The sequence below is a fragment of the Synchiropus splendidus genome, chromosome 15 (genome assembly GCF_027744825.2).
Source record: "Synchiropus splendidus isolate RoL2022-P1 chromosome 15, RoL_Sspl_1.0, whole genome shotgun sequence".
Lineage (NCBI taxonomy): Eukaryota > Metazoa > Chordata > Actinopteri > Syngnathiformes > Callionymidae > Synchiropus > Synchiropus splendidus.
This window is the reverse complement of record NC_071348.1, coordinates 8,584,130-8,594,327: the sequence shown is the minus strand read 5'-3', so window position 1 is coordinate 8,594,327 and position 10,198 is coordinate 8,584,130.

Below are 10,198 nucleotides of genomic sequence, written 5' to 3'. Positions count from 1 at the left end.
CAATGATACAAAAGGAAGGAGGAATCTGTGGAGTTTCTCGCACCCTACCAATGATGTGACTACAGAGTAGCATAACTGTGAAGATAGCCAGTGAAAAAACCCAATTTCGTGTGTGTTAAATTGTTACCCAATGCTGAACTGATCTGATGATACTAATAGTAATATAACTATTACAGTACTGATAGGTATCTGTAATATACCCAAGAATCTGGGCCCATCTTCAGAGGAATTGTTTCCAGTCTCACCCTCCACCGACATTTGAACCTTTCTGGTCAGTTTCTGGTCACAGGTATCACATTCTTCCAGATATACACATACAAAATACACGCCGTCGCCAGGGAGAGACACTCAAAAAAGCAGGTCCATATTTAATTCATATCTACTCTGCAAGCAGCCTGAAGACTATATGTCGTGGCAGGCATTAATATTACACACAGTGGATTCACACAAACAACTGCCGAAAGATGTATTTTTGTGACACTTCCGTGTGTATTCATTCCCCTCTGCTTGGTGTTGACCTGACTGTGCTACAGGGGTAGGTGAGTGGCGGGTATAGGGGGGCACTGGGGGTATCTATTTGTATTTTTAAAGTGAACTTTTTATTTATTATTTTTAATGAATCATGACAGTTTTGAAAAGGAGACGGCCTCCTGCTCTGGAGGTATTGTTGAGGAGCAGGAAAGTGCCCCTTCAGCACAGCTGCTCAGCCAGTCACTGACATGAACTACTCACACGGCAAGTTCATTCAATCGGCTCCCTGCTGCATGAAGGGCACTTTTCTGCAATGCACCGCCCCACTTTTTGAGTAAGAAATTCTTCTTCTCCTCCTTAAAATTGGTTATTATTTTTGACACAAATTTAAAACTATACTTCAGTGCAAGGTTAAGGGGCAATACTGCAGTCACAAAACTCCCATTTTGCATATGTAAATGAATTAAGAAGATACATTTTGTACTACTAATGGATAACAAGTGTTTTTATGCTGCCTCTCACACTCGCACCACTGCACCTAAGCATAGCAACCAGCCTCATGAAGTGCTCTGAAGGACTGGTGTCAAGCTGTTATAAGAGAAAATACAAGGGCTAATGAAATAAAAAAGTATTTCTGTGTCTACATGCCTTTCGAAGAGGAAGTAATCTGAGCTCTAACTGCAGTACTTTTACTAGCTAATGCTGTTTCATGACATCCACAGCATGGTGAGTCGCCTTAAAATAACCCTGATAGCACTAGTGTCACGCTCTTTCGCTCCTCCATTCAGACGCCATTTTCTCAAACTGTTTTGTTTCTTAAGAGGCAGCGGTTGCTTTTCTATCCCCAAACATTATTAAAAATACATACGAGAGACAGAATCCCTGAATTATGGATCAAACTGAGAAAGATAATCCACATTATGAGGAAACGGGTTCTTGATTGATTCTATCTTTGGGGTTATGTGATCTGATGTCAACAGTGGCTCTTTTATCACAGAGGCACATTATCCCTGCCGCCTGCAGCACGGTCGTGAGCCTGGAAATGGCGCTTTGAGAAAATATTTGCTTAATCTTAATGTGATATTTACTCCATGCTCTCTATTCGAGCTATAGTCATGACAGTAATTGGAAATGGTTTGCATGCAGACTGAGGTAAAGCATGTTTTTCCATGTTCCTGTGGAATTGACTTTCCACCGAGCGACAAATGGAAACTTAAGATCATGTCATTTTCTCTCCACCGTCTGGTGCAAATGGCAGCCTCTTATCGACGTTGCAATGCAGTGGGGAAAAACAAAGCCATGACTTTCTGTTCCCTTTTAAACATCCCACATCAAGGTGATCTGCAACATGAGTGGTCCTGCTTCCCAACCTTGAGATTGGACACAAATGGTCGATTTTCAAACTGAAATGAAACAAATAAAATTGAAATGGAAGGAAGTGCATGGAGCTAATGTGAAGCCTGTCTTAAGAACTGCCATTCTATTGACTTTTTCGCTAAAAAAAAACTGAGCAGAAGACAAACCTGTAACTCAGCTTTCATGAAGCAGGAGGCAAAACTTGATCTCTGGGTTGTTTAACTCCCAGCTGCCCAGATTAAGAGCAGGGGTAAACAGTCAGTTCACTTAATCTTGAGTTAGCGTTAGCTCAAGTAAAGCGTATCGTATCGTAGACTGGTTCCAGAGCAGCAACAAAAATCAACGAAGGTCCCCAGTTTCAGTCGCACTCACCCTCAAGGAATCTTACTAGCTAGTTAGAAGTGTCACTTCACCACCGCGGAATGTTGAGACTCACACACAACAATTCACTTGCTAACAGGTGCAAGAAAGCAGGAATGTTTATTACCTCTGCATTCCTAGACTCTCCAGTGTTTAGATATTGGTTAAATAAAACTTTTTAGGTAAAGAAACCTGTACTGCCACAGAGGAAAAGACCGAAATGGTAAATGTCCATAGTAAATAACAAAGGTTGCGTTTGAGTCCCTGGTTGTACCGAAAATGTACCCAACCAATGCGTAACTACGGAGAACCAAACTGAAGTGTAGGTGTACCGTTGCACCCTGTTTATTGGAGTTAAAAAAAAAAGAAAGGTTTTGCCCTTCTTTGTGTGAGTGCTTTTCCGCTTATATTTCATCACTTCGTAAACTGTGACTCAAGTTTAGTGTCCCTGACTTCACTACAAGTCAGCTGGTTTCACATCTTTCTGTTTTAATAAAGACTGTACTTATGAAGAACCCTGATGCTGCAGGTTTCCAGAGCCTGAACTGTATCAATGGAGTGACACAGCCTGATGTTTTATGGATGCCCAGGGGCCTTAAAAGCAGCCTTCCGCTTGTCTCAACTGTCAACGTCACCTTCATGGAACCCATCAGCAAGGCAGCGTGATGAACTGCTACAACACATCTTTGTCATAGGCTGCTCTTGATCATGAAGCAAAGTGGAGCCACGTAACTCAAAATAATTTATTAGGCCACTGATATTTCAGTGAAACAACTTCATGGCCACAATAGCCACTCACAAGTACAGGAAAACAAAAGACATGCTGAAATGAACCCGAGGGGGAACCAGCCCCGACTATAATCCGGTGAAAGTTAATCACTTTTAGTGGGTTTTGTTTTCAAAGCTATGGTGGAAATCCAAATCCCAAGTAAGTCTATGCAAGACAGTGATCAGATTCCACTGCTATGTACAGAAAATACGGTCTAATTTCAACAGTGGAAGATAAAAACTGTTGTAACATGAAGCGATGATGTGAGTCTCGGTCCAAGGTAGAAGAACATTCTGACGGTCATCTGAGCTTCGGCGAAGCAGATGAGTCGGGAGAAGGCAGCAGCTGTGTTCCTCTGTTGTGTCACTGAATAGAGTGGCCACATAGAAATAGTGTGTCTTCACAAGAAACAGTAACCATGGCAACGCGTTCACAGCAGAAATAGCCAGAACTGCGGCCTGAAAGTGTTGATGATGATGATCATACAGTGTGTGAAGGCTGTGCCGCCTGGGTGATCTCAGGGAGGTAAAGTTGTGTAGACTCTACTCAGAAGTTAATATTTTAAATGCTGCAAGTGTGTAGCCGCATCTGTAGCCGCATCTGTAGCCGACATCCCTGGCATAAGGAGTTGTGAGATTTGTTCTTCTGAGGCCACCACAGTTGGGAGAACCGCTACTGGAAGGCGTGTTGAGGAGTGCAGTTCATCATATAACAGAAATAAATGTCCAATACTTGCATATGTAAGGAGCATTTACAATGTGCCTTTTACCTTATGAGTGTAGTTAAGTTAGCATTCCGGTAGCTTGGCACTACCCACCACAGACTGTATGCACCTGAACCTGCCACTCTTTTCATGTCTGTGTGGTTGTTTTGTACTTATATTTTCTTTGGAGTTTAAATAAACTATATTATTTTTTGTTATTACTTGTTCTGGGAAAGGTCTGCTTTACCCTGCTTTAAACCACATTTCAGCCAATCCAATTAAAATCCAATCAATCCTTAAACTAATGACAGAGAAAGAGGTCTCCAGTCAGTCTAAAGCAGCTGGTGTGAACCATGAGGAACGACAGGTTGCTTTAGACCAGTGTAGCACCAGGCTCAGCCTTCTGTCCATGAATATTGTGCCAGGTTTTTCTTTATACCAGCGAGCGGACTGCACCTGCTCATGTTCCACCAGGAAATGTTGAATTTTCTTTCCCTCCGTTTATAGCGCTTCTCCTGTGGACAGGTGTTCGACCCAGCAGTCGGAGATGGATCGTTCTACCTCACTGCACTTCCCCATCTAAGAACGGTAAGTTAGGCTGTGGTCCCCCGAGGCACATGGCCACATGTGCATTTTGGTGACGCTTGAACTGCTCAGCTAGATGTTCAGGGCCTCTGTTATTGCTGCTTCAGGGGCGAGCCACCAGTCTAGTGTCTCCATGGGGGACCGAGGTGGCACCTTGGGCAGGTGTGCGCAGCCCTCAATAGAATTACATTCAGAAATCCTCTACAATTTCAGCCCATTTATTTCCTATTAAGCATGGATCTGAGTCATTTGGATCTTTAGTTTCTGTCAGATCCTTTTCCACACCCTTCGTTTGATTGAACACATTACCATCCTTGCCTTTGATCATCCTTTCCTTTCCTGCTCTCACGTTGCCTGAATACATCTCGGTCTCCTTCATAGCGCTCCAGACTGTCAAGCACAGAGCTTCTGCCTTACAGTAGCTACTTCCTTTGCCCAGTCTAGACTCCTGCTTATCCCACTATAGTGTCTCGTACCTCTGCGTTCTGCTGTGAACAAAGATATCTATGAATATCTCAGGAAGCTGGGACCGATTAAGGCAGTCCAAATGAGACAGGAAATTGTGCAGCATAATCACTCAGCAGCGGAGCAGGCAGTGACTGCAAGAACAGTTGCTGACGTCCACTGAAACAAAAGGAAATCTCGCAGGAGACAAGCTTCAATCGCTCCCAAGGAGAGATCATCTGGCCAAGGTGCAGCTGATATTGCAGGGTGAGGTGAGTGATCAGGAGCAGGTGCAACTGAAAGTAGGTCAACCAAACCCTGCTGGAAGAAACATCAACAGAAAAGCAAGAGAACCAAGCACAAACGTATTGTGTTCACAAGTTAATCATAAGCCAATGTCATTTTAGAAACTTCGAGCTAAAGTTCTGAATGCAGTGTTGCTGTGTTGTTGCTCTCCTCTGGTGAGACGCTGTGATGTCCCCTTCCAGCTGAGCTCATCCCTCTTCCACTTCCTCCCACCCGTCTGCTGCTCTGTGAACTGTCCGGGCAGATGGCTGCACACCCTCTTCAGAGGTTTCTTCCATATTCCTAGCGTCTCCTGCCAAGTGCTCGCGCGGTGAGAGGTGTAGCCGGCTTGCTGCGCAACTGTCTTGCCAGTGCCACTTGGATGAAGGTGACAGTAAGTGAAGAACGTGTCAATATTTTGGCCTCAGCTCACCAATGACCCGAAGCAACAAGAAAGATTGAAAGACGGAGCAAGGCTTGTTTGCATGCACGTTCATATCCTCAGGCTTCTTGACTCTTCTGACTTCATATAGTCAGCAAGGTGAGCAGATGAGAGCCGGAGTGCAGGCTGGTGCATGCAGCCATGTTTAAACCCAACATGTCTCCCATGCCATTCTAGATTTTGTTGGTGGACCTTGGTGGTGGCGATACAAGTGACAGAAAAAGCAGGAGATGCTCCATTAGAGAGGGCAGCTTGGATTAACACACCTGTGGTATGTGTCAGTGTCATTGTTGTGATTCTTCTGATTTAAAGTTTTATTACTTGACTGTGCTATAAACAACTCTAACCATTCTAGAGTTTGAATCTAGTTGCTGAATCAGTTAATGTCAGGTTCAGACAGGTTCCAGATGAGACCTTGAAGTCTTCCCCATCACGGATCTGTCAACCACCTGAACCAGCCGCAGGCTGTCAGTACTTTATCACGTGGAATACACTGGGACATTAAATAAATCTGCCCAACACTTCACCAATTTGTCAATCCAACCAAGACATGACTGGACAGCAGGAGTGCAAATGGATCTGTACCATAGTAACAAGGAAGCACAGGACAGTGACGGCGGCATCCAAAGTTACACTGAAGCAGGGAGAATGTTATTCATGCATCAGGGAGAAGTCAACACTGAATGCAACACTGGAAAGTGATCTATCCAAATAATAAGTTAGGTACAAAGTTGTTTTGTTTTGCTCATTAAATTGTGCAGCAGAATTTGTTTTTCTCCGGCGACCCGTGTGTCTTAGCAACTGGCTACTGAATGGTAAGAAGGTAAACTGTTGTTCCTACTCATATTGATCCGTGTTGAGAAACAGAGCTGTCAAGAGAAGCGCCCAGAAGACCGTCCAGATTGGGAGGTTTTTTTTTTTCTTTCTGCCGCGCAACTTCAGAATGAGGCCAGCTGGTCACAATGTGAGGTGGCACAGCAGGGAGCTTTGCCACAGACAGTGAGATGATGGATGTCGTGCTCGCTAAAGGCCCTAAAGCGAAGGTCTTGGGATATAGATTGGAGGGGCAATACTTCCACATTGTTCTTCGTGGCAGGTGAATTACAACACAGACTGAAGTATTGCCATCAAACTATTTCTGTGCTTCACCCCAGCGTGGTTCATCATATGCATTTATTTTTATTTTTATTTTTATTTTTATTTTTATTTTTATTTTTATTTTTATTTTTATTTTTATTTTTATTTTTATTTTTATTTTTATTTTTTTTAATGACCACCTACCTGTGGCTGCCCCCACTTTGGATTTTTTTTATTTTTTTTATTTTTTGTTTACTTATTTGTTTATTTTGTGCAGGTTAGCTGTGTAAGCTAACTAAGTGCATCAGGTTTCTTTCATATGGAACCTTTTCCAGTGCCCCATTTTCACAATCATAACTAAAACAGGGAGTAAGATGGTGCTGGAAGGCTTGTGCAGCTAAGAGTTCACTCATGAGTGTAACACTTCCACCATGATGTTTGAACTCATGTGCACAGATTTGATTTGAATTTGATCTTTCTGGAGTCAAAAGTAAAAAAAGGATAAATTAATTATTAACAATTTAGATTATATGAACCTGCAAATGGCAAATTTTTCACTTATTTATTTTTCAATTCAAGTCCCACCCCCATGTATAATGCATTGTAACATAACTTACGCAGTCAGTTGTGAGAAATCCTTCTGGGAGGAAAGCCAAGTGGCATTTATTTCAAGTCATGGCAAGCGGCGGAGCAGGTCCTGACATCACCGAGAAACGAAGAGACAAATAAAGCAACTAGAGAAGTGAGACTGGGTCAGCAGAGAGATGACGCTCCTGCTACATCTTCATCCCCCAATTATCAAGGCAGAGCGCAACACAGGGAAAGTAAAAATAGCCGATGCTCGTCCGTACTTCTAGGTCGACGCCGCCGCAGCCTGATGAAGTGTTTTCGTGGCTTTGAAGGGACGGACGCACAGAGGAAGGTTTAAGATGACAGGAATTCTAAATGAGCGTGCTGGAGCTAAATTAGAGCAGCGCAAACAAGCGGCGTCCCGGACATGACAACTAGAAGCACTTAGACGAAACATGAGCAAAATGAGGAAGAAAGCAAAACTGCCTTTTTATTTTTTGGGGCGTGTAGCCAAAATCCGTGCTTGACAATAGATGCTGGTTCCACTGAAGCAGCTGTGCCTTTTAAGTTTGAGACCTGAGCGCTTGAATTGTCTAGAGCAAAACTATTCTGTTTTTGTTTTTTTGACATGAAAAAGCTTGAGCTCGGAGTCTCTCTTCATCTTCTTTTTATTTTGGTTTCCATGGGTACAAACACGTCAAAGACAGTTTGTTCTGAAGCGTTGATCACACAAATCTTACAACAAAGTAGCTTTGCTAGATTAAGTGTGTTATTTTTCTTGGGGAAAAAAAGTTGCATATCAAAGTGGTTTGAGGAGAACTGTCGCTGCTTTTTCAGGAATCTCCTGATGTGATGTTTGAAGAGTCCTGGACGGTATGTTGACGTGGAGTGTGACGTCTGAAAGGTCAGAGCAGTGCACTGTGTGCGGCTGTTGTGTGTTGAATGGGAGCTTGAGTTGGCGCATGAACAGAGGGATTTCAGCAACACACAATCACACACAAGAACAAGTCAATTTCCACTGGACACACACTCATGCATACACACATTAGTAGCGCTATCTTTGTAGGGACCTCTCATTGCTGGAACCCTTTCCCCAGCCTCTCATCCGAAACTTAACTATCCAAAACACATGGCTAACCTTAACCAGGACTCTGAACTAAACTTAAACCTACAGTTAAACGGTCCGGTTATTCCATCCTCAAACTGAGGCTTGGATTTGTTGGGTGCCCACAAAGGCATAAGGTCCTCACAAGGATAATGTTGTGTCAAGAATTCGTCACAGAGAGAGAGCGAGCGAGAGAGAGCATTTTGAGAGGAGAAGCGTTGAAATTTGATGGGTTTTTTTTGTTTTCTTTTTATTATTAGTATAATTATTTATTATTTTTAGTAGCAGCAGAAGTACTATAGTAGTAGTAGTTATTTTATTTTATTTTGTTTTATTTTGAGATGGAGATGTTCTGGTAAATGTTTGTTGGAATGGTGACAATTTCTGCTTATTTAAATAAAAATTTACTTACATGTTTTACTGTGAAATAATAAAAATTTATTTAATGGAAAAAATGAATAAAACAAAAGAAAAAAAAATTTTTGTACTCTAGCCTCCACTCAAAACTTAAGGTGCCGCGTAAATGCGACAACAGCACGAGCTTTATTCCATTAAAATGGTCCACCTGAACTGAAACTCCTTGCTATTATCATCAGGTCTTTGTCCTCCATTCTGCAACTATCACAGATCTGTAATGGGTCGTTTCATAACGTCCACATTTCCTCCTTGCCCTGTGAAGCTCTGAAATTCCTTGAAGTAGGATCAATGAAGTCTTCTCTGGATCCGGTTTTAATGAAGCAGCAGGGTTATCTCAGCATCAACGCAGTAGCAGCAGCGAGCCGACGTGAGAGCAACAGCTCTCCAGGAGAAACGTACTCACCAGGAATGTCCTGATTCCAGCTCTGAGTCCACTTGATTCCTCTCTCATCTCCACCATTTGTCACTAATTCTCTCAGCTGAGACATGAGCTGGAGTCCTCTGCGTCCAACTCTGTAGCAACTCAGACTCCGGGGCAGCTTCACCAATAATAGAGGGATCCAAAACTGTACGTTGGTGGCAATGAAACTGTGCTGCTTCTGATGGATTCTGGCTTTTTAACTGCACTGGCGAGATAAAAGTATCCCAGAGTATTTGACAACCGGCTCTGGTGTTCGAGCACGCTCATTGAACTTCTGTCTGAGAGGAAGCATTACTGTGTTATGCAGAACTTTTAAGGAGCTAAGATATTCATCAAAGGAAAACTTTTTTCACCGGTGTGAGCTGAAACCGACCCAGTTTCCTGTTGTCACAAAGAATCTGTCTGAGACGTAGCTCATGGAATGACATTTATCTCTGTTAGATCATGCTCATGCTCAAAACACGGCGAAAGAGTACTGTTGTTTTGAGCAATACATACAGTACACCTTGCTTAGTTCCTTCTACTCTCATGGAGCTCAGGACTGCCATTCGCCATCAGGAGAAAGTGTAAGTTATTTCATCAAAACAAACATTTTTATTGATTATTATTATACATTCTTTCCTAAGTAAGTGCCCCTCAGGCACAAGGTCATTTCTCTGACCATTTTCCTTCCAAATAAATTGATAAATTGAAGTGCATGATTAATATAAAAACATGAACAACTTGGCTTTATTCAGGTGTCGGGAGGAAAATGCTCATGTTTTGACGTTATCCAAGGTACTTTACTGCCCTGCTTTCACAGTTCTTGTTCCCCCTGGCACCCTACTTAAATGCCACACTTAATAACACTGAACTTCTTTTTCATTTCCTGAGCATCACATTTAAATAGATCACTCGTCTTATTTTCTATACACAGGTGAGCTCTTTAAAATATGAGAAATACAGAATTTCATCTCAATGTTTCATATCCTCCATAACTCGTCTTGGCAAGGCAAGCAACTCAGACTTATCCTGAGGTCCTCTGAAGGAAATTTAATCTCTCCATCTGCTCGTGCGTCTGAACTGCAGTCCCCTTCCAGAAGGAATGCAGTCGAATTAAAAAGTAAAAAAATGATCTCATGTGTGGGTTTATTTGGATTTCGGAGCCTGAATCTCACTGCACTTCATTGTAATGACCCACTCATGCTGCAAGA